Consider the following 24,132-nt stretch of genomic DNA (forward strand, 5'->3'; position numbering starts at 1 on the left):
GTCACACATATAATAGTTTGACAGTGAGATTAATGTTTCATAAGCTGTCTCAGAAACCTAAAAACCACATTTCAGAATGAGGAAAAGCAAGCAAACACAAAACACACGTAGCCCTTAAATGCATAGGTGTTTTGCAAAACATTATTACATACCTCTGGTCTTTGGCGAACCCAATACACATATCGGTTGCAAACAGATCTACAAAATGCCCAGATAGTGTAAAATGTTCAAAGTATTTTCAAGACAATTAGAAAATAATAAGAATGTATTCTGTTATATATATATTTTTTTTATTCATGTATCAAAGAGATGATTAAAAAAATTATAGAACGGGATTCCTTACTTTCACGCTGGAATTTTATGAGACGCAACTGGCTGTCAAACACATATTGATTTACACATAATAAATAACACACGCTCCAGACTGCATTTGCAATAGTGTCATTTTACGACAGTTTTTCTCACTGGTGCAATTAGCCTAAATTTAGTTATAGGCCGCACTGGTACAACTACAGAATTCGCCAATTTTGTCTCTCTCTCTCTCTCTCTCTCTCTCTCTCTCTCTCTCTCTCTCTCTCTCTCCAATTATGCTCTGAGGGAGGCGCATTTTGGCGGTGCTCTGTGGACTTCTGATTTGGCCACAGGGTGCAGTGTTTTGAATTTCAATAAGCCATATCATACTGTTTGTGTATTATACTTGCTATAGTTTACTTCCACATTCCTTTTTCATCTAATGGCAATGTCAAATGTAAATCAAGTCAATCAAAGAAACAACAGAACCACCTTGAGTAACAAATAGCAATAAAATGTACGTCTAGGCCTGTCATGATAATTACGTTATCGACTTATCGTATGATATATGGACATGACCTCGATCATTTTTGCTGACCTCGATATTGCCCATTGTGTTTACATGCATGTTTGTTTACATAAGAATGAATGCCACCAACATTTTAGCCAGTCGCGCTGCTTCTGTCCTCTCGTCTTATCTGTTTTTTGTCGGAGGCGGGGCTCAGGCAGCTCCTCCACACACACAGAGTGGACCGCGACAGGTGAAGATTACGTGTTAATTGAGGCTAATAGGTGTTTTAATACAGGGCTCAACATTACTCCCAATAGACAAGCGTTAGAAATTTTGAACGGGCAAGTTGAAGAGAATTTTACTTGCCTGACCGGACAAGAAGCCTGATTAAAATCTCAATAACGAATGTTAGCCCAATAGCGTTGGATAGCGGGGATTGAGCACAATTTTAATCATTCCCGCATGTTTCACTCTCAAAAAAATAAAATAAAACATTAGCTATTTATTGCTGGTTCATGATAGCTAATGGATTATCTAATGTTAATGAACCTTATTGTAAAGTGTTACCAAAAATTCTGTCATCATTACTCGCCTTCATATTGTTCCAAATCGGTCTGACTTTCTATCTTCCATGGAAGTCGAAAGGAGATGTTAGAGAGAATTTTAGTTTCAGTCTCAGTCCACTTTTATTTTATGGAGAGAAAGAAAGATGCAGTGACAGTGAATAGTGACTGTGACTAACATTCTGCCAAAAATCAAATTCTGTGTTCCTCAGAAGAGAGAAATTCATAAAGGCTTGAGGGTTAGTAATGATTTACCATCTTTCTGCACTGTGTTCTTAATCCCTATCAGGTATAAATGATGACAATGGAGGCTTTTCTTCTTTTTTTTTCTTTCTTTCGTCCTTTCTTTTGTTTTTGTCTCCGGACAAGTAACTTTTTTTTTAGGTGAATGAACAATTTACTTGTCCGAAGGACAAGCACATGACGATGCTTAATGTCAAGCCCTGTAATAGGTGTTTTCCTGACGACTGCATAAGTCCAGCCAGAAAGTTTGTAAGAATAAGTCCAAATGGACTTGGTTTTAAAGCTGTTTTCCACAGCTCCGGTGTGGGAACATTTTAGCTTTAGGCCGTCATTCACGTGAACGAGCCAGTATGCCGAGTTTGTTTAAAAACAGTGGCAACGAAAAGTGGTAGTACAACTAACATAAAAGCTCATTTAAAACATAACCACCCCATCCAGTTTTCTGAGCTGGGAACAAAAACCACAGTTGGAGATGGAGATTTAATATTTTTTTGACATTCCGATTCCAATGTCTGAATATTCTTAAGAATTAAAAGTTCATGGGGCCTGGGTAGCTCAGTGGTAAAGACGCTGCCTACCACCCCTGGATGGCGTGAAGCCTCCACATGCGCTATGTCTCCGTGGTAACGCGCTCAACAAGCCATGTGATAAGATGCGCAGGTTGATGGTCTCAGACGCAGAGGCAGCTGGGATTCATCCTCCGCCACCCGGATTGAGGCGAATCACTAAGTGACCACGAGGACTTAAAAGCGCATTGGGAATTGGGCATTTCAAATTGGGTGAAAAAGGGGAAAAATCCCAACAAAAAAAAAGAATTAAGTTAATTGCTCTTTGAAAGGGTGTCCTTGCAAAGTGTGTTTGTGACCCATTTAAAATACTTAATCTATTCCAAATCCGATGCTAAATTCCACTGGAAAGGGGCATTTATCTTTGACGTCCTCGCCTTGAATTATGATCATTGTACATTAAATATAGAACATGACACGCATTCACTGAATCAACGTTAGCGAATATTTAAGACATATTTATTGAAAACAACTGAATGAATAGTGCAGGATCAATGGAACAACCATTAAAAGCCTGTTCTAAATGGAAATCACCAAGTAAAAGTTACTTAACATATTAAAACAGTCAGGACATTGTTGAAAATAATTAACAGGTAAGCCAAATCTGTGAGAGAGAAAAAAATGCTCTGAAAAGTTGCGCGTATTTCACGACATGCAGTCGTGCATTAACCATTGATCTAATATGACAGCTGTTCGGTAAAGAACGTCAAACAATAACAGTTAGAAAAAAATAGGCCTGTGATGTAGCCTGCAATAAACCTAATGTATTCTGTAAACCACATTTGTTAAATGTGAGCCAAAATCATCACAATTAAAAGAACCAAAGACTTAAACTACTTCAATCTGTGTGCTCTGAATTTATTTAATACACGAGTTTCACAATTTGAGTTGAATTACTGAAATAAATGAACTTTTCCACGACATTCTAATTTATTGAGATGCACCTGTATATATAAATATTGCAATATCCAATTACATCGGCAACCCCTGGGCTGAGGGATCGGTGAATATTCTTGCTTTAGTGATCTTGCATTGAAAATTGTATTTATTTATTTAAAAAATGAAAAACGTAAATTTAAATACATTTCTAAATTCAAATTGCACTCCAAACAAAATGAAAAAGTAATTAAAATAATGAAGTGATAAAAGAATAATATATATATATATATATATGTATGTATGTAAGTAACCACCTTTCGATTTACTGTCAGCCAAGTATCCGTCTTAACATCATGGCGGAAAATTACTTACACAAATGAAGACATAAAAACAATTATAAATGATAATAATAATTATAAATAATAATTGTAATGATGATAATAATCACAGAAATGTAAATCATGGTTCAAGGTGAACGTGTTTTTGTATTATTTGATGTTTTAATCACAGATGTATAGGCTGCAGAGTTGGTCACAATTAGGGATGGGCACGACGTGGCAGCAATGATCGATCATGAAAACGATGATCGATAGTGATCATGCATGATGTGACTTTTCACTTAATTCGAAATCCAGTGACAATTACCTGACAACTAAACACAAACGTGTCAAAGAGGAAGCTTATTTTTAATTTTGAGATTGATTACGTTGTGATTTTGAGGGTTACATTGATTATCAGAGACGTCTCATAGCAACCAAACTGATACAACACTGCAATGCTATTGTTACGATAATTAAAAGAGTGTAATTAACTGTGTTTTGAACACCTGTCTCTGCAAAACATTTGCTAACCATGTTTTATTATAATTAAATTTAAGAACTTTGACTTGTTAATGGATATTATTTAATAAAAGTGAATGTTTGTCACTGACTGTAAACCTCCCTGCCCTGGGTGGCGTCATGTTTGCGTGATGTAACACACACCTGCATCTCGATGAAGATTTCTGCACAAGTTTCTAAGTTAGATGTCCGATATAAAGTGTCATTCCGTTGCACTTTCCCCAGTTGAAAGGTGGAAATTCCAACTCTCTGAGTTGAATGGAATGTTTCATGAATCACAGCAAACACAATACGGATCATCGAGGCTTTCCCCACAAGAGCGAACACACACACACACACCAGGCAGTATGGCAGTGGACTCAGTGGACTTAGCGCAGCTAAATGGAACAGAATGCAGCGTCTTCAAAACTGAACTTCAGCTTAACACGCATATTAAAAACGTGATGGTTATGGCGTCTCCTGATAAACCAAATGCGATTTGAAAATAGACGGTTCAGACAGTCACTAAAAAAACTGGTGCGCGCTTACAAAGATTACTACGATAACATGAAGGAAGAACAGACAGACGAGTGTTCTGCACATTCTTTCCGAGCTGGGCAGTGAATCTTCACATAATGATAAAATATGATGCATTATATTTTGATTATACAATCTTTTGTACATTTTGTAACATTTTATTTTATAATAGCCTATAATGATGAAAAGACGATACACTGGAACAACAAGACACAATGCAGCAGCTATAGACATTTGTCAGACATGTTATTATATATAAAGTTATGAACATGTCATTGCCCCTCAAGTATTTGAGTAATTAGTCTGAGTACTTGAGTAGACAAAATGACCAAAATGTCAGTGTAAAGGGAGTAACATAGCATTCACTCAAATAAGTCGTTTGTCAGTCAGACAGCGAGTGGGTACCGAAAATACTCTGTAAACCTTCCATTAATGGGTTATCAGCAGTTGTACTTTTCTTCGGCTTTCTAACTTGTTTCAGAACAGCAATCTAAATCGAGGAATTCTCTGATATGGCGACTAAAAACAGCCATTGGGCTCCTTAATGTTTCAGTTTAGGAGCCAATGGCTCCGAAGTAATTTTTAAAAAATGAAGTGGTCTGAATACTTTATGAATGCACTGTAGTTGACCGTTGCCTTAATGTATACCAGTGTGGTTTGATTATGATTGCTTGTTACCCAACAGCTATAACAAAAGTATGATGATCATGAAAATTTACTTTAGAGTGTAGAATTGACAAATGTTATTCTAATTTAAGAGGGTTTTGAACTAGGTGATTGAAATCAACATAAAAAAAAAAAAACGTTTGTAGAGAAAACACACATTTGTGCATTTGGACTTTTGACTTCAAATCTTATTGTTACTGAGATATAGCCGTTGTGTCAATTTCCTCATGTGACAACTAGCCCCAGTCTCTCCAACATGAGTTGAAATTTGCAAATCGCAAATATGAGTTTTTTTCTACTCAGTATTTACTACAAATTCACATACATAGAAAACAAATAGTGTGCATTATCTATATAATAAAAACATTTAAGGCTTGCAATTTATTAGATTCTTGTGGTGAAAAAGATGATTTACCAGTAATCTAAATTAACCAGTAGCCTAACGATTCAATCAATTTAATAAATAAATTCAAGTTCCATCGAGCATTTTTCCTGCTGAATATTCTGTTTCACTAGGAAATACGTCAGATTGCAGAAGTTTTTTGGATACCAACGCAAATGTTTCATGTTGTCTTTAAACTGTGTCCTATGAGGATACAGAGACACTCACTGTAGTTCACATAGGTCCTTAACATGATGGTTGAGAAATGTGTTTACAGCCATTTCCAGTACCATTTACCTGTGGAAATGGAGATCTCTAGAGTGGGTTTCTAGGAAATGGCCTTAAAAGATACACTTAAATTGTTTTGTGTGTCTCATATCTGTCTATTCATATTTGACTCTCTCTGTTCCCTCTTTCTTGTGCCGTCGTTCTTCCATATGGTTACTGTTGCACTGACTGTGCAGAGTGCTGGGTTTGCGTGATGTAGGGGGGAGATATCTTGCGCTTAACACATCTACCTTGAGTTCCTCGGTCTCTATTCACTTGCATTGTTTAGGAGACTTGCTCAAACATACACGCTGCTACACGCTCGCTCTCTCTTGCTCATCCACCCCCTCTCATAGACAAACACACTCGTGCACTCAGGCATACAAGCACACACATTGACAGGGCAGCGTGGAGGATAAACCCACTTACCATTCCCGTCTCATCTCCCCCTCCCTCTCTCTCTCTCTCTCTCTCTCTCTCTCTCTCTCTCTCTCTCTCTCTTGCCGCCGTTCCTGACAATCTGGCTGCGCCCACCCTTCTCTCTTCAGCCTAGCTGAGCAGGAAATACTGCATCAGGCATCAGCAGAGGATAGAGGTGGGTAGTAGAGCGACACCACTAGCTCTGTCGCTCTGCTCTCTGCATTCCTGTCCTCCTCATCCTGCCCCCGCCTAACCGTGAGTCTGTATGTATGCGTGCATGTATGTGTGAAGATCAGAAGCTGTGCAGGGAGAGCTGTCTTTCCGTCTCCTTGTCTTTCCCATCTCTGCATCTGCTTGCTGCATTGAGAGGCATATCTGCATACCATATTGCACAGGGAGTTATGCAGCCTGGCTTTCTCCCATTGTGCTGTTTAATGCATGCTGTGTCTCATTACATTAGGACCGTGGCATCATGATAATATCGCCTTCACATTTCTGTGGATTTTAGTAAGCAGTAAGCATTTGATGGCTGAATAGCAGCATCTCACCTGCTGCAGTGCCCATCTGTTGCCCACAAATGCTGGCTTTATGCAGTGCAGTCCAGCATTGACGATACAAATTCAGTTCTGACTTGTATTATAGTAGGTGTTGGCTATTAATGCAAAGATTAGGCCTTGTTATGAGAGGTGTCATGGCAGTATGAGTATCGTCTGCCAGAGAGAAGTGGCTTTTCTGGGTTGTGTGTGGATGGTGCCGCTCTGCCCGTGGGCACTGGGCCAAGGCTGATGAACAGTCGCAGGGATTTGGTGCAGTAAGTTTAAATGGGAGCTACTACACAAGATGCTAGTTGATCTTGCTTTGATTGTGCTTTTGTAAATAATGGGCGCCACTTTTGCTGTTGTGTGTACTGTGTATATTTTACCTTTGATATCTGTTCAGAAGTATTAGTTTTCACATTATGCAGCAAATAAAATGAAAAGGTAATGTACAAAAACATCAAAACGTTTCAAAAAGTTTACATGATTAGGCTAATTATAAATAAACCATGTGTTTTTTAAGTAAGCATTTTCATGCTTGTGACCGAAATGTAGATGGTTTTAATTTGATAAAAAATTGGCCGATAAATATCTGTGCATTTCAGAAGAGAAAACTGTGCTATTCTTACTACGACACCATGTTTTTCAAATATCTATTGTTTTAGTGTCTTTCTCTTTGCTGCTCAATGTGAGCTGGAGCTTATTGAGTATTTTATATAAAGACTGGATGGATCCTTTCTGTTCTAAGTCAGATAAAAAAGTAAAAATAAATATTATTTTAATCACACAGCACAGATGCGATTTAAAAAAAAAATAATAATAATAACCTGAGAGGCTTCTCTCTCGTTAATAAATGAACCACAACACCTGTGAGATGTGCGTTAAACTCTTAAAGTGACAGTACCTTTATAGCGCTTGTTATTGAAATGAATGTAAACTTAATGTTAATAATTGTAAATTGTGCACATTATTTCAAACACTGGCTGTGTCTCATTTCGAAGGCTGCGGGCTAGGAAGGCTGCAGTATACCGAGTGTCCTCCTTTAATCAAGTATAGTTTAAACGAGACGGCATTCGTAGGACAAACGGAAACAGAACATAACATGGTTGCTATGACAGCACGCCACTCTTTAACAAGCGCGAGCATTTTGAGTGAGAAGAGAACAAAGCCCCTCTGGAAGGGAATGTTATAATGATGTAGAGAGAAAAGAAAATAGATTTTACAGGTGTACTTTTTGTCTAATACTTTATTTTAATTATATATTAATATAATTATACATATACTCTGCACCCATCTACTGAGGTACTTCAACTTGCATTTGAACATCATATTTACGGGCAAATTGGCATCATTTTTTTTTTTTTTTTTAGACATTTCCGTTGAAGCAAAGAATTGTGGGTTATGAGTGCCCACGAAGGATACACCTCATGCATCCTCCGAATTCCCGTGAAAGAAGGTCACATTCGATGGCTGCATTTGAAGTGTCCTACTCGCTTTTCTGAAACGAGACAAATGCGACCTCCGGAGGACGCAGCCTTCCAAACGAGACACAGCCATTGACTGCTCATATCATTATTATATATATACAATTTCAAGAAATAATATTAATTGATAGAAAGTAGAATTTTTATATTTTTAAAAAGTTAAAATGTGATTAATAATCAAAACAAGCAAATTATAAAAAAATAAAAATAAAACAAAATGTACACTTTAACACACTTCTTCAGTACAGGTTCTGTTCAGTTCTATTGCTTGTTCTGCACCTGATCAGCCTGAATGTAACCCACTATTTTTATTTGTTAATGACCTTTTCTTTAGAGAAAGGTACATGAGAAACTCTTATTTAAATTTGGAAGATTTATATTGTATATTAAAGAACTTTATTTTGATGAGAAATTATAATGTGCATTTTGTGCAAACAAAAAAAACAAAACTACATTTTCTGCCATACTTTGTCATTTAAATGTTATCATATTAAATCAAGATATCAAATCACAAACCTCAAATCGTATATCGAACCAAATCGTGAGATAACCATATCGCCCTATCCCTAGAGCCGAGGCCTTTTTCTAGATGTCTGTGTGGGTAAAGATCCCATGAACACTGCCCAAAGACAGATGTGGATTTCAGTGCTAGAGGATGAGAAGCTGAAATGGATTATCTAGCCAGATATTATTAGATATAACGCACTTTTCATGCTTTTGTAATTCAACAGATATTCAAAGTCATTTCTTAGTAGTTGCAGGACTGTTTCATGCAAACAGGAAGGAACCTCTGCGTGTAGATTTCAGGTACTCCTCAAAGAGAGTGTTTCTTAACAGTTCTCTCTAATCATCCTGTGGTGTGGACGCAGAGCTGCTGTCTTAGTGCATTAGTCATGTTTGGGATTCCTACTGGGGAGAAGGTGGGCTCTTGCAGATTTGTGTAACCTGCGGCATTTATCACACCTGTCTGCATCACAGGTGTATGTTTATTTGTGTGTTTTGCCATTCAGACCACCCAGTCATGTTACCAAAGAATTTGTATAAGCTAGGGAACAACTAGTGAGTTATGGAGCCAGATTTCTGCCAAAATTAAACAAACAAATAGAACGTTTTGCAAACGAACACAATCCACTTTGCAAAGGAAAACTCGACTCTCAGACAAACAGAAAGCGATTTGCAAATACAAAGGGCCATTTGAGAGAAAACTAGTAGTTGTCGCGTACCACTGCCTTAAACAAAAGCACTGTGTTTTATGAATATAAAAAATGTGTTTAATATGAGCCTACATCATAGTTCACAAATAAATACAATATGTTCTACAAATTCTACAGAATTGTCGAACAAATACAAAATCTGATGTGAACAAATACATACCACTTGTGAGTCACATGACTTTTGGCACAATTCTCTCAAACACGGTCCTGATTTTCTCACAAATGGGCTGAGCCACGTCCTCTTTTAAAACAGTAAATGGCTCAGTGCTGCCACATACTTTCACTCAGTTGTGTTGTTACTATATATTACATGGTAAAAACTACTTGACGTGATGTCACATACTTTCATCTCGGTGAAATCAGAGCTGAAGATTTCCGCACGAGTTTCCAAGTTGTAAATCCGAGATAAAGTGGCGTTCCATTGCAATTTTCCATTGCATCGCAATTTTCCCAGTAAGAAGTTTGAAATTCAGAGTTCATTTAAATTGGATGGCAGCATAAATCATCACAGCAACACAGCAACTCCATCAGAGCGCAGCGTGATTTGCTGTCCAGGGCAGAGATGGTGCTCTACACTCTAAAGAAGCGTGCACATACACATACACACAAGGCGAAGTCTTTCTTTCAAACAACTGGAGCACAGCTTAATGTAACAGAATGTAAATTCTTCAAAACTATTTTCAACTTAACACAGTGTTTTAAATACGCAATGGTAATGGTGTATCCAGTCACGCCAACCTCATGGTTAAGAAACAGTGGCGCATGTTTACTAAGCTTATTGTGGTAATCTGAAGGAAGAGCAGAGACGCGTGTTCTGATCATTTTCATTAAATTGGCCAGCGAGTCTTCACATAATGACAAAATATGACGCAGCATTATATTATGATAATGCCATCTTTTGTACTTATTGTAACAGGCTAAGCTATAATAGGCTATAATAATGAATAGGCGAGACACTGGAACAACGAGATGCAATGCAGCAGCCTAAGTCATATCACATATGTAAGGGATAATGTACATTAGCCTGTTGTTATCGCACAGTAATAAACCCCTTCAGGCCCTTTTGCGTCGGGGTCCTGATCACCGTCAGGGTTTATTTTGTGATAACAACTGGCTGACTGTACATTATCCTATTTATTACACAGCTACTAACCAAATAAATAAATACATGGACATAAAATATTGATTTGTGATGAAATTATGGAATTTGAGAAGAAAGAAATCTGGAATCAACCTCTGATTTGCCTCGGAGTTCTGTTGGTGTTTATTTTGTGAAAATGACCGTCCGACTCCTCAGTTTTCAAGACTACTTGCCAAATAAACAAATAAATGGCCATGAAACATTGATTTGAGTTTAAATTATTTTATTAGCTTGCTTGTAGGGATTGCACAGTGATCCGAAAAGCAGGAGAGATGGCTCACAGAACCCGGATAAGCAGTCTGATACGTCTTAATCCCCGGATGTGCGGTTGTTGCAAAGCAATATCTGAACACTGGATGGCACCACTGACCAATCAGAATAGAGTATTCCAGAGAGCCGTGTAATAAATGTATCACATATATGTACAGACATGCCCCCCTCCCCCAAAATCCCTAAGTTATTATTATTATTATTATATAGATATATGTTTAGATGAGCAGTTGTGAGTTTTTTATACATATGCACAGACATTATAAGACAGCATCATCAGTCAGCATATTCAAACAATTGAAACTTCCAAAAAATGAAATTATTTGATAACTTCCCTGCTCCATGGTTTTGTTATTTCTCAATACTGTCAATCATCGTCTGTCAATTACTGTCACAATCGGGATTGGGATAAATGTCAGATATCGTCAATATCCGATTACATTGTTCTATTTCCCAGCCCTAATTGTTGATCACATTACTTGCGTTGTAGAGGGTTCCCACATGAAGTAAAAGGTCGATCTTGAGATTTAAGAATGGATATTGAGATCATTCAAATGAAGATCCTGATGCATCGGAAAATCTATATATTTACCCAGTCCTAGTTATGCTCACGTGACCCCAATCAGATGCATTTTTAGAGGGATATATGGACGCTAAGCGCAGCACATCAACAAGGTAACTAATGGATATTCAGCACTCGTGTTGTCGATAGAGAAAAAAAACACAGATTAGTCACATTTGTGTATGCACTGACAGCCCCCATTTACACCTGGTATTAAGATGCATCTCGGGTGACATCGCTGTTTACACCTGGTCCCTTAAATGCATCACTTGTGAAAACTTAGGATTTTGAGGGGAGGGTCGATGATTTCATGATGACATATATATATATATATATATATATATATATTAGTGGTTTACCTGTATTAAAGGAGCTTCAGATGTCTGTGCTTCTTATCAGTGTCACTGCATTTTGATATCAGACACACTGAAGAATATCCGTGAAGTTCCCGTGCTTGTGTATGTATCCGCTTTTTAAAATTTTCCATTCTGATGGTTTTCTTTTTTAAAGCTGCTTGAAATTAATTCATTAAAACTTAAATCAAATGAAAATATAACAATTAATTTTAAACATAATATTGTATTATCTTTTATCAAATGAAGTGTTTTATACGGAACCTCACAGCACAATCCAAAATACAACATTGGAGTTTTTTTTTTTCCAAATAAAATGACAGCAAGTCAGAATTGCTACTTTTGAAAATCTTAATATTCATACACAGTTCATAAACACTTTTAAAACAAACCGACATATTCATCTAAATTACAGCATGTCTGAAAGTGTAAATTTGCAAATGCTTCATTATTTGTATTAAGTATTCCCATGGTGGCGCCGTTGTGTGTCATGCTGTCAGCTACCTGGCTTGTTCCCGAGTCTGTTTTAATAGGTTTATTTTCTGTTTAAGTCAATGTGCTGTACCATTTTTGGTGTATGATCGACAAACACTTCTGAACATTCGATTGTCGACCGAAGGACTATTAAAGCAGGCTCAGAAAATCTCATAGTATGCTCCCCCTCTATTGGCGTCTGTACCTGCATTTTTCTTCCTGGGAGGAAGCGCTGTAGAAGGCAGGGAAGTCGGGGAGGTATAGCTGTCAAGCTCAAAGTTTTTCTGCCGACCAAAAGAGAGCTGAAACTGGGTATGGGCTCTCTGGCATAAGAAATGGATGGAACCCGCTTCATCTGGTGGTGTTCCCTGGAACCATCGTTCATGTGGAATATTCCTGTGTTTCCAGATTTGACACCTTTTATATCGCTCACCTCACTTTCGGCGTGGCAGCGTGGATAGACAACATCTCCGCTCGCTGTGCCGATCATCACAGCCGACTGAGGATCCGGCGAGGTTGAGGAATGCTTTGATCGCCACATCGGTGGTAAAGAAGACTTATATACTAAATGACTTTTTTGCCTCACGTGATTTGGATTTTCTGTGCATCACTGAACGTGGCTTACGACAGGGGATTTGAGCACTTACTTAGAACTTTTACCTCCTGACTGTAAAGTTTTGAATGCTTCTCACTCGTCATGTCGGGGAGGAGGGCTGGCTTAAATTTTTAAAGACAATTTTAAATGTCGGACCCTAATATGGGATGAATATAGTAGCTTCAAACTTCAACTGTTGGAACTAGAAATGGACCCCCCTTTGGCAATTGCTGTGATATATCGGCCCCCAAAACACCACAATTGTCTTGTTCTATTGAATGGCCTATCTATTGATGACATCGAATTATGTGATTACACCATCTCTGACCATAAGCCTATATTGTTTACTATTCCATTTATATGCCATACTGACAACCCTACTAAAGTTATGCGGTGGTCTCGCATACTTGCATCTTCCACGAGTGATGGTTTTTCCACAGCATTTAAGGAGGTCTCTCTGTCTGCTGATCTTTCTTCTCACAACCTGATTGCCGAGGAATACCTTAGGTGGCTAAACTCTGCCAGCACAAACATGTTAGATGAAATTGCTCCGCTAAAGGCAAAATATTATAAACCTAAGTCTGAACCCTGGTTAAACGACACCACCAGGGGGCTTAGATGGGCCTGCAGGGGAGCTGAAAGAAAATGGAAGAAAGACAAATTCCAGGTGTCCTATGAGATGCTAAGGGACACACTATCTAAATATTAGAGAGCAATGAGATCAGCAAAGTCAAAATTTTTCTATGACCTCATTGAAAGAACTGCCACAATCCGAGAACTCTCTTTAATACTATAAATGCTGTTGTGAACCCCTCTGTCAATATCATTACCTCTGAATCGTCAGATATGTGTGAAAGTTTTCTTAAATTCTTTGTTGATAAGATAAGGGACATTAGACTGAACATCATCCCGACTACTTACGATCCTACTGTCCCCTCTATTAGCACTGCAGTTTTTAACAAATTTGAAACCATTTCATATCCAGCTTTACAAGAAACTATAAGTAAGTTATGAATAAGTAAGTCTACTGGCTTCTCTCTTGATGCGATCCCTCCGTCTTTTTAAACAGGTGTTTGAAGTGGTTGGGCCTAGCCTGTTAAATATTATCAAAAAGTGTCTTGGATTGGGAACTGTAACTGATTTTCTGAAACATGCTTCAATTCAGCCCCTCGTTAAAAAGCCAAACCTAGACCCTACAGTCTTATCAAATTTTAGACCAGTTCCTAAGCTCCCTTTTAAATCAAACATTTTAGAGAAAGTAGTTTTCCAGCAATTGCATAGTTTTTTGGAAGAAAACAATATATTAAAAATGTTTCAGTCAGGTTTTAGAAAATACCACTCTACAGAGACAGCTCTTGTAAAAGTCTTAAATGATGTTCTGCTAACTATCGACACTGGTTGCTCCGTAGTACTTGTGCTTTTAGATTTGAGTGCTGCCTTCGATACAGTTTACCATACTATTCACATTTCTCGTTTAGAGAAATGCATTGGCATACAAGGACATGCATTTAAATTGTTCTAAATCTTATTTTAAAAACAGAAGATTTTCTGTCAATATTGGAGAATTTTCCTCAGGCTCAGCTCTTACGTGTGGTGTTCCTCAAGGGTCTATTCTTGCCCCAATTTTATTCTCCCTTTATTTGCTTCCATTAGGTTCAATCTTTAAGAAACATGATATCTCCTATCACTGTTATGCCGATGATGCCCACATTTACTTGCCCTTGAAATATTCCAAAAACTGTTTAGTAGTGCCTGACCGATATATCGGCCGGCCGATATTAGCCTTTCACTGATATATCGGTATCGGCGTATATTTTACCGATATGCGCTGATATGAAAACTTTTTTTCAGAACATATAATGCAGAAAACAATGCTTTAGAATTGGTGTCATTGCGTAGTTTGTCCAGCAGAGTACGCTCCGACTCCATTGTTTACAGAGCTGACTCTGAGCTGACGGTGGCTCTGCAGACAGGGCGGAGTTAAACGGTGTCTCGGTAAGTTAACTAGTTTGTGAAATACATACTGGAAACTTAATAAACAATGACCCCATCATTTTCCCTTTTCAGTATAACTAAAATAACATTAACCTTGTCCCTGACAACCATGTCACTCATGTCTGTTTGGTGTTAGCCAGCTATAGTTTGTCAGTGCAGTCAGTAATGTAGCAGATTGAAAGGTAAGAGAGCATCTTTTTGCAGCACTCATAGACGATACTGTTCTTGCAAAAACAATTCAGAAGACAGAAACGAAGAAAGAGTGAAAACCTTTTATATGCGCGTGTTCGCCTCTGTACAAACAGCGTGTCATGCGCATAGATGGCTGTCATCTGTTCTTAATAATATAAAGTGTGTTTCTTCAAGCACGTGTCTGTGTGTCTAAGGGCAAAGTATTTGTAATATTAATTTGATTATTATTATTATTATTATTATTATTATTATTAATTTTATACATTAATGGGAAGACGAGCCAAATATCATCTTGTCATCATCAAAGGCATCAGCTATTGGCGATCACTCTGACCATTGTCGATCCCCGAGATCATTGTCTCTTGGCACAACCCTAAAGTGCATTTCTCTCTATAAATTAACAAAATGTTCAGACAGTCTCCTTGCTGGGTTTTCCGACACATTCAGAATCATTATCACTTTTGCCGGTGTCACTGTGGCTCACTTCGTGCGTGCGCTTGTAAAATGTATATTTTAAAGGCTATTTTTACAGTTTAGTTTGTTGGGGGTAACAGCTGGGTCCTCAATATGTGTATTGAAGAATAAAACTCAGAGTCAGGTTTTGCAATAATCGAATGAGAGAGATTATACTGATTGTTCTCTGCAGGTTCAATAGGCATCACGAGTCGATGAGATACAGCAGTTAGAAAGACAGGAACTCAAAGTGCCGTTTTACAAACTTTTCAAAGCAATTATTGTCATATGCAAATTACATTAAAGGTGTCATCGTACCACAATTTCTAGCATTCTGGTAGGTCAGCTACTTCAAACATTTTAAAATATTACAAATATGGATGGCTTCCTTCTTCATGCAAACAATAATTGTTAGCCACAACACGAATCGAGGTCCCATCCTTGGTTGAGACAAACTTATGATCTGTTATCAGAGGTTATGGCGACTCATTATTACTTTACGTCAAAGGGGTACCAAGGAGAGCAATTAAAATCCTTGGAAGTTGTTTTGACTATGGCAGAGTCACGTTTGAGAAGGCACAATAACCGTAAATAATTCAGAGACACAAGTTAATCTATTCAATGTATCAGTGCTATCTTCTCCTCCGGAATAGAGACCTCTTCCTAAAACTTGCGGGAATGTCGGGCCTCATCATCTCTGGAACATTAAGACAGCACAGAGAGAAACAAAAAGGGCACAAAAAGAGCATTCCATTGCAGAGATAGACATGTTGTCCAGTTATGGTTACTTTTACAAACCATAAAACAAAGATAATGACAAAAATCATAATTACTATCTCTCTCTCTCTCATACAATTAATAATGTTTGAATAAAATGGAATCAAATGGTTATAGAATAGTTGATTAATTATATAATAATTATAACAGATACATATGTTTGTGAATAAATACAAGATACAGTAGATGGATATTCTCCAGAAGCCGGGTTAAATGAATAATCTGCACTCCTGGCATAAGCCAGACCCTCAGTCACCCCTCAGATCACATACATGTTACTTGCACCTTTATAGTAAAAGAAAAATAGAAAATTGATTAACATAATAAAAATAAGTGAGGATTATGAAATATAAGATGGAACTTTCAACGTCAAAGAGGGATTCAAATTTTACCCCTTCAGGTGTTTCTCTGTAATGTAGAAAAGTGTTAGCAATGTTACTTATTCTTTCACAGCCCTGAAACTCAAACCATTTTTCTGATGCCTCCCAAAATATATATATATATATATATATATATATATATATATATATATATATATATATATATATATATATAATTATTTAAGTAATTAAATTAATATCATAAACGTGCGACAACTAGTTGACTAATAGCTTAAACTAACGGCTACTAGTTGACTAGGAAAATCTTTGGTTTGGGGCAGATCTAGTAAATATTGTTTATTCATCGGCTATGTATTTATATGTTGATAAATTTACCAATTTTAATATGATTAACACAAATGTGTATGTGTGATGAATATTATTCTTCCATGAACTCATTAAGTGGAAAACATGACTTAATTATTTTAAACTTGCAGAAATCCTGTTTGATAAGAAGTGTTGAATGTGTGCCCCAGCCTAGCTGTTCAATTATCCCTTTAATATTTTAGTTGTCAGAATAGCTGAAATCACCCATAATATTTATAATTACATCATATTCTTCAAATCAGTCTGATAATTGCAGTTACATTTTATACCGGTGTGGGGGGAAACAATCCCATCATACTAAATGTATTTCTGCTGCAGATGTGCTTGTTTAGAGGTGAAATTCCACATGCATCTCATATCTTGTCACCGAACAGCTTGCATTTATCAAACAGTCTACTTGTAGCCTTTATTCAAATGCTGGGGACAAAATATCAGTTTTTGCTTTAAGTCAAAAATCAAAACCCACACAAACTTTCTTTAAAAATAGCATAATCTATCTGATATTTCTTTTCATTTTCCACATGGAAATGAGTAAGTAACTACAGTAACCAGGATTTGTTATCCCCCATGGAAATTCACACCCTATAGATAACTGGTTGGAGACTTTGGTTGTAGTCTTATTAAGGATTTGAATCTTGTCTGTGGGTTTAAAGGAATTCTTGAAACTTTTAGATTTTTATAGATTGGGCTTGGGGTGGGTGATATGATAAAAATTCTGTGTCACAATACAAGTAATTTAATACCATGCTAAGAGGGTAGGAAGAGCAGCAGGGCTTTTAGCTGATGGTCCATTACACAACATGGAGAACATAGCGTTTTATTAACAAGCTCTTCCTCATTTTCTTTCAGAATGTAAAGTGATTTAAACCTGAGGCGTGCTCTCCCGGTTGACATTTTATTCCGTCCCAACGATATACTGTATATTGCCATACCACCCAGCCCTAGATTGGGCAATGTTTGAAATCACAGAGGATACTTTTTATTCTTGAATTTTTGTCAAGTAACAATTAGATTTGGATAAAATTGCTTGAAAAAGATGATTAAAGTACCTTGAAAATGCTTGTAAAGTGCTTGAATTTCATTCTTAAGCTGTACGAACCCTGAATAATGTCGTCTGTGAGAATGCTGCAAATGATCTCCGATCATCTAAGGAGGTGCTGTTAGTTTGTGTTATTTCACTTGGTTGGCATGCATTGTGAATGCAACACTGCAGGTTCAGTAATATATATCTTTTGTATTAAATAAAAACGAAAGTGATTAAATCATAAAGTAATGCAAGACACGTTCACCTTGAACCTAAAATTGAGTTCTATTTTCTTTTCTTTAGGCAGCATTAACTGTATTACAAACACAAATTCGATAAGAACGCACATTTAGCAGCATTATTTTGGGAACATAAGGTAATTTATTAGGCTTTATTATTATAATTATTATTATCTTTACATTTATAATTGTCTTTAGTTCTTAATCTGTAGGCTATTAGTAATTTTCCATCTGTGTTGATGGATGCTTGCGTGATGGAAAATGGAGCTGTTGGTTTGTTTGTTTGGATTTGGGGAGGTGGTTAAATAAGATTTTTTGATCACTTCGTTATTTTATTCCTTTTTCGTTTAAAGTGCTATTTGAATTTAGAAATGTCTTTTGTGTGTTTTTCTTGTTTCAATAAATGAATTGAAGCCAAAAATTATTTATATATATATATATATATATATATATATATATATATATATATATATATATATATATATATATATATATATATACATACATACATACAGGTGCATCTCAATAAATTTAGAATGTCATGGAAAAGTTCATTTATTTCAGTAATTCAACTCAAATTGTGAAACTCGTGTATTAAATAAATTCAATGCACACAGACTGAAGTAGTTTAAGTCTTTGGTTCTTTTAATTGTGATGATTTTGGCTCACATTTAACAAAAACCCACCAATTCACTATCTCAAAAAATTAGAATATGGTGACATGCCAATCAGCTAATCAACTCAAAACACCTGCAAAGGTTTCCTGAGCCTTCAAAATGGTCTCTCAGTTTGGTTCACTAGGCTACACAATAATGGGGAAGACTGCTGATCTGACAGTTGTCCAGAAGACAATCATTGACACCCTTCACAAGGAGGGTAAGCCACAAACATTCATTGCCAAAGAAGCTGGCTGTTCACAGAGTGCTGTATCCAAGCATGTTAACAGAAAGTTGAGTGGATGGAAAAAGTGTGGAAGAAAAAGATGCACAACCAACCGAGAGAACCTCAGCCTTATGATTGTCAAGCAAAATCGATTCAAGAATTTGGATGAACTTCACAAGGAATGGACTGAGGCTGGGGTCAAGGCATCAAGAGCCACCACACACAGACGTATCAAGGAATTTGGCTACAGTTGTCGTATTTCTCTTGTTAAGCCACTCCTGAACCACAGACAACGTCAGAGGCGTCTTACCTGGGCTAAGGAGAAGAAGAACTGGACTGTTGCCCAGTGTTCCAAAGTCCTCTTTTCAGATGAGAGCAAGTTTTGTATTTCATTTGGAAACCAAGGTCCTAGAGTCTGGAGGAAGGGTGGAGAAGCTCATAGCCCAAGTTGCTTGAAGTCCAGTGTTAAGTTTCCACATTCTGTGATGATATGGGGTGCAATGTCATCTGCTGGTGTTGGTCCATTGTGTGTTTTGAAAACCAAAGTCACTGCACCCGTTTACCAAGAAATTTTGGAGCACTTCATGCTTCCTTCTGCTGACCAGCTTTTTAAAGATGCTGATTTCATTTTCCAGCAGGATTTGGCACCTGCCCACACTGCCAAAAGCACCAAAAGTTGGTTAAATGACCATGGTGTTGGTGTGCTTGACTGGCCAGCAAACTCACCAGACCTGAACCCCATAGAGAATCTATGGGGTATTGTCAAGAGGAAAATGAGAAACAAGAGACCAAAAAATGCAGATGAGCTGAAGGCCACTGTCAAAGAAACCTGGGCTTCCATACCACCTCAGCAGTGCCACAAACTGATCACCTCCATGCCACGCCGAATTGAGGCAGTAATTAAAGCAAAAGGAGCCCCTACCAAGTATTGAGTACATATACAGTAAATGAACATACTTTCCAGAAGGCCAACAATTCACTAAAAATGTTTTTTTAATTGGTCTTATGATGTATTCTAATTTTTTGAGATAGTGAATTGGTGGGTTTTTGTTAAATGTGAGCCAAAATCATCACAATTAAAAGAACCAAAGACTTAAACTACTTCAGTCTGTGTGCATTGAATTTATTTAATACACGAGTTTCACAATTTGAGTTGAATTACTGAAATAAATGAACTTTTCCACAACATTCTAATTTATTGAGATGCACCTGTATATGTGTGTGTGTGTATATGGCCTGTAAATTTTCTCAATTTACCCATCATTTGCAGGTGTGGCAAAAGTTAATGTGGGACATCTGTTCAGTGCAGAGCTGTCCCAATGACAGGCTTACGTGAGAGAATGAGTGTGAAACAAAAACCTTCCTCTCCAGGGGTTCAGGATACAGACCATCCCTCCACCTGTTCCCTGGCTACATTAAAAACAACACTGCTATGGCGCAGGTTGATAAACCGGTTTGATCTGCGTTAATGAAATAGGAAATACTGTTGCATTACAGTTTGGTGTCTTGTAGGGCTGGGCGGTTTTTCCTATTTTTCTGATTCATTCAAATTTGTGTTTTGACACAAAAAATATTGCAAACGCTATAGTTACGTTGTAAATCCACCAAAGTCTGAATAAGGAAGATAAAAATAATTCATAGCGCTTAATGCTGCTCCCGATCTGATCAGCTACACGTGTGGGCGTGCTCCAAATAAACATGACAGGTTAACAACACGGAGACTGATTTTAAAAGACAGCGGTAATATTTCCAGGATGATTGTACACCGTGTGATTGTAGCTCAACTTCGTCCATCATGCATGTATACACCGGCTTAAGATCATGACTGGCCTCGGCGTGTGCATGTTTTTTCTTTTTACCCATAGAAAAGCATTAGTTATGTGACAGTTACGGACACTTCATTTCAAATCATGGATAGGCCATATATGGGAGAATCAAACATCTGCCGCTCCTTTTGCCTTGATGATTCAGATAGATCGCTAATTATTGCTTTGTTCTGTGACGTGTTTCGAGTGTACTGCATCTTTAGCCAACATTTGGCAAGCGATCATTTTGACAAACTTTGTGAGATGAGTTGTAATGATAAATTGTTTCATATTTCTGCGCTGCTCAGCATGAACCGCTAGATGGCGCAGGGGTTTATGAATATACACACAAATTGTTTGATGTACAAAGAGTACTTTCTAGATAAACTTGATCATTTGTAGATATTTATTTCTAGGTAACTTTCTAGATAGACTTGGTTTAGATAAAATGCATACCTACACTGGCTAAGAATTATTTTGCAGTTTTCTTATTCTATTATTTCTTAACATATGGGTTTATTAGATTTTAATATATTTTACATTTACACTCTGACAGCTTACCCCTGTGGTGCATTTTTCTTGCACACCTTTGTTTCCTATAATGAAAAGAACTTGATTTCTCTAACCAGGTTGCCTTGCATTCTAATAAATAACATACTATTTGAATCATGTTGGAGTACATTGAAAAGTTGAAAAAATCATAAATTTGATAAAAATAGAGATTAAATTTTTTTGCCATATCGCCCAGCCCTAATGTCTTGTGCATTTTTCACTGACCTACATTTGGATGTTTATTTCTATCCTAACTAGCATGTTAATTATGTCCAGCCTCATTTGCCCAGAGCCACATTTCAGCCCAAATCACAGTAGAGTTAGGCTAATATCCAATTTAAAAAAGGAAACAATAACTTGTCTTATTAAAACTAAAACTTGCTACTGACTAAACTTATATGACATAACCATTTGCCAAATAAATAATGTAAAGGAGCTGTATGTAATAATTAGGCATTACATCTTTCTCTGTTAATTATTGCCTTCATCATACACCAGTTTACCCTTTCTGCAGAGACAAAAATCTTGACCATCTAGATTGCGTTTTTAAGAATTTTTCGCTAATTGCTGCATCATCATTGACAGTATATTGCGGGCTTCTAAGAGTGACCTTTCAATAATGGAAACTCTGGTTCTGATAAAGCACTAAATTGATTCTATTTCATGAACAGATTTTTGTCGGATGGCTGAGCTGTCCTCTGGCCTACCTGTTACCCTCATAAGTCAAGAATTTTGTGGAACATTTTTTTTCTTTTGTTGATGGGCTGGCAATTATGGTCATTTCAATGAAGTGTTTCTCAAACTCATTAGTATTTTTCATGCATTATGAAAGTTAAGTGGGTTCTGTGGAGGTCTTACAGGCACTAATGGGAATTCTGAGTTTTTTAATTTTGCTTTCCTAGCAACTTGTTTGCAAAACTTTTATTGTAAAATATTTTGCAATTAAGGTCATTAATAAAGTGAGAAAGGATCTCAATTGTGGGTCAATTGTGCTAAACTCACACAGCTACTTTTTATTAAATGATCAGTACACAGTGCAAAAGGTTATTTGAGACCATGTTGAAATCTTCAATCATGTTTCTTTAAGTGTGAAGTTACTCAACGCTCAGATTTTGTCAGATTTGCATTGCTTTTCTTAAACATCCTTTATTTTGTCCTCAGAATAGTGTTTTTAGGGAGAAGAGAAAAAGGTTGTGTTGTAATCAGTGTTCTGTTATCAGATTGAAACTGCAAGGTGTTTTAAATTTGCTTTTATTTGTAAAACACCAGTGTACACAGATGGTTGCGATGTATTGTCAAACATTTACCTTTTTTTTTTTTTTTTGTCCCAACATGTTTTGAATCAGCTTAATGAGGCACTTGACAAGTAATAAATATCAGATTTCCCTCTAGAATCACTTTGAAGCTGAAAGTATTCTTCAGTTTTCTGTTTGCAGCTATGTCTCGCTCACAGTGCATGTCACATAGATTTTTTCATCCAGTTTTTAGAAATGTATTTGTACATAATAAAATTGTTAAAATATTAGAAAGAAGAAAATAACAACAGTGCACACTTGTGCGCATTAGCAATCACATTTTCTCACAAAAGACCGAATCAAACTAATTGTACATACAGTACACAGTGAGTATGACATTTGCTTTTAATTTTAAAGTAGATCATTCGTGCTCATGAGGATTCAGTAAGCAGCAATCTCCTGACCGCTTTCAGTTTACAGGAAGAAAACGCTGGATTTATGCAAGTTTCGTAAATAATGTTTAAATGAGATCCACATATTTGCAGAAGGTATATGATATTTCCAAACTTTTATTGATATGTGCCTTTATATCATTAGACAAAACAGTTAAAAGTTACAGGGAACTGTTGAGGAGAGAAAGAGAAAATGAAACACGCAAGCACTTTAAACATGAGCTCCTGTGCGTCTGCTGCACCTCTGATATGCAGGACAGTTTAAATGAGATGTTGTTGGAAGTCAGTCCGTTTTGTAGCAACACGATAGCACATAACAAAACAAACTGTAATTGGTCATTTACATGTCTAAGACGACTCCTTCACATGCAAGCAAGTGATTCTTGACGCCCTCGCAGCTTAAGAAACGTCCAAATGAGATTTATGAATACCAAAAATCGTCCGATTTATCGGCCATATGCTTTTTCCCCAGGGCTGTTTGCATATAAACCTCTAAGGATCAATATTTGTGTATGCCCACTTGTTTTGCTGCTTCAGAAGTCCATAACCTACTGTTGTGTTAGTTTCCCTTTAACTGTATTGGATGCTGTTTCGTGAAACTGCCGATTCTTTGTTGTAATTGGTGCAATATCACTTGAATTCTACCATTCCCCGCCCCTGACAACCGCAGTCACCCCAGTCATTGACTGAGGGAATTCATGAAAGTGAGTAGAGAGTCACCCTCATGCTGAAGCAGCAGTATCAAATAAAATTAATTAACAAACTATGCCAAACGCCCCATAAAATAAGGAATCGTTCCGTAATTACGGGAAAAATCAATTTATACGTTCTGTATAAAATCCATACCTGATGCCATTTGTCCATGTGTTTTTTTTTTTTTTTTTTTTTTTTTTTGCATCACACACCCACGCTGCTGAGAATGTTTCACAAATCGAGAGAAATTGACCTGAAACACACACGTTTCATGTGAGTTGTGTGAGATATCAGCTGTTTTAACATGGACGGCTTAGCACTGAACGTGTTTTTGGGTCCGTCTGCGCTGCTTTT

The 24,132-nt window shown here is 37.0% G+C and overlaps 1 protein-coding gene across 6 annotated transcripts in view; it reads left to right on the plus strand.

Moving 5' to 3' along the window:
* LOC127427890 (voltage-gated potassium channel subunit beta-2-like) overlaps window positions 1-24,132 on the plus strand; it is a 216,536-nt gene that overhangs the window by 9,885 nt on the left and 182,519 nt on the right. The window contains exon 1 of one of the 6 annotated variants that reach the window (XM_051675806.1): window positions 6,276-6,318. The exons of 3 other annotated variants lie outside the window; for them this stretch is intronic. The gene's annotated coding sequence lies outside the window, so the exon portion shown is untranslated. Of the gene's footprint in view, window positions 1-6,275; window positions 6,399-24,132 lie in introns of those variants that run through there. 2 more of the 6 variants (XM_051675805.1, XM_051675803.1) reach the window with 2 other exon arrangements.

This window comes from Myxocyprinus asiaticus, chromosome 37, assembly GCF_019703515.2.
Source record: "Myxocyprinus asiaticus isolate MX2 ecotype Aquarium Trade chromosome 37, UBuf_Myxa_2, whole genome shotgun sequence".
Classification (NCBI taxonomy): domain Eukaryota; kingdom Metazoa; phylum Chordata; class Actinopteri; order Cypriniformes; family Catostomidae; genus Myxocyprinus; species Myxocyprinus asiaticus.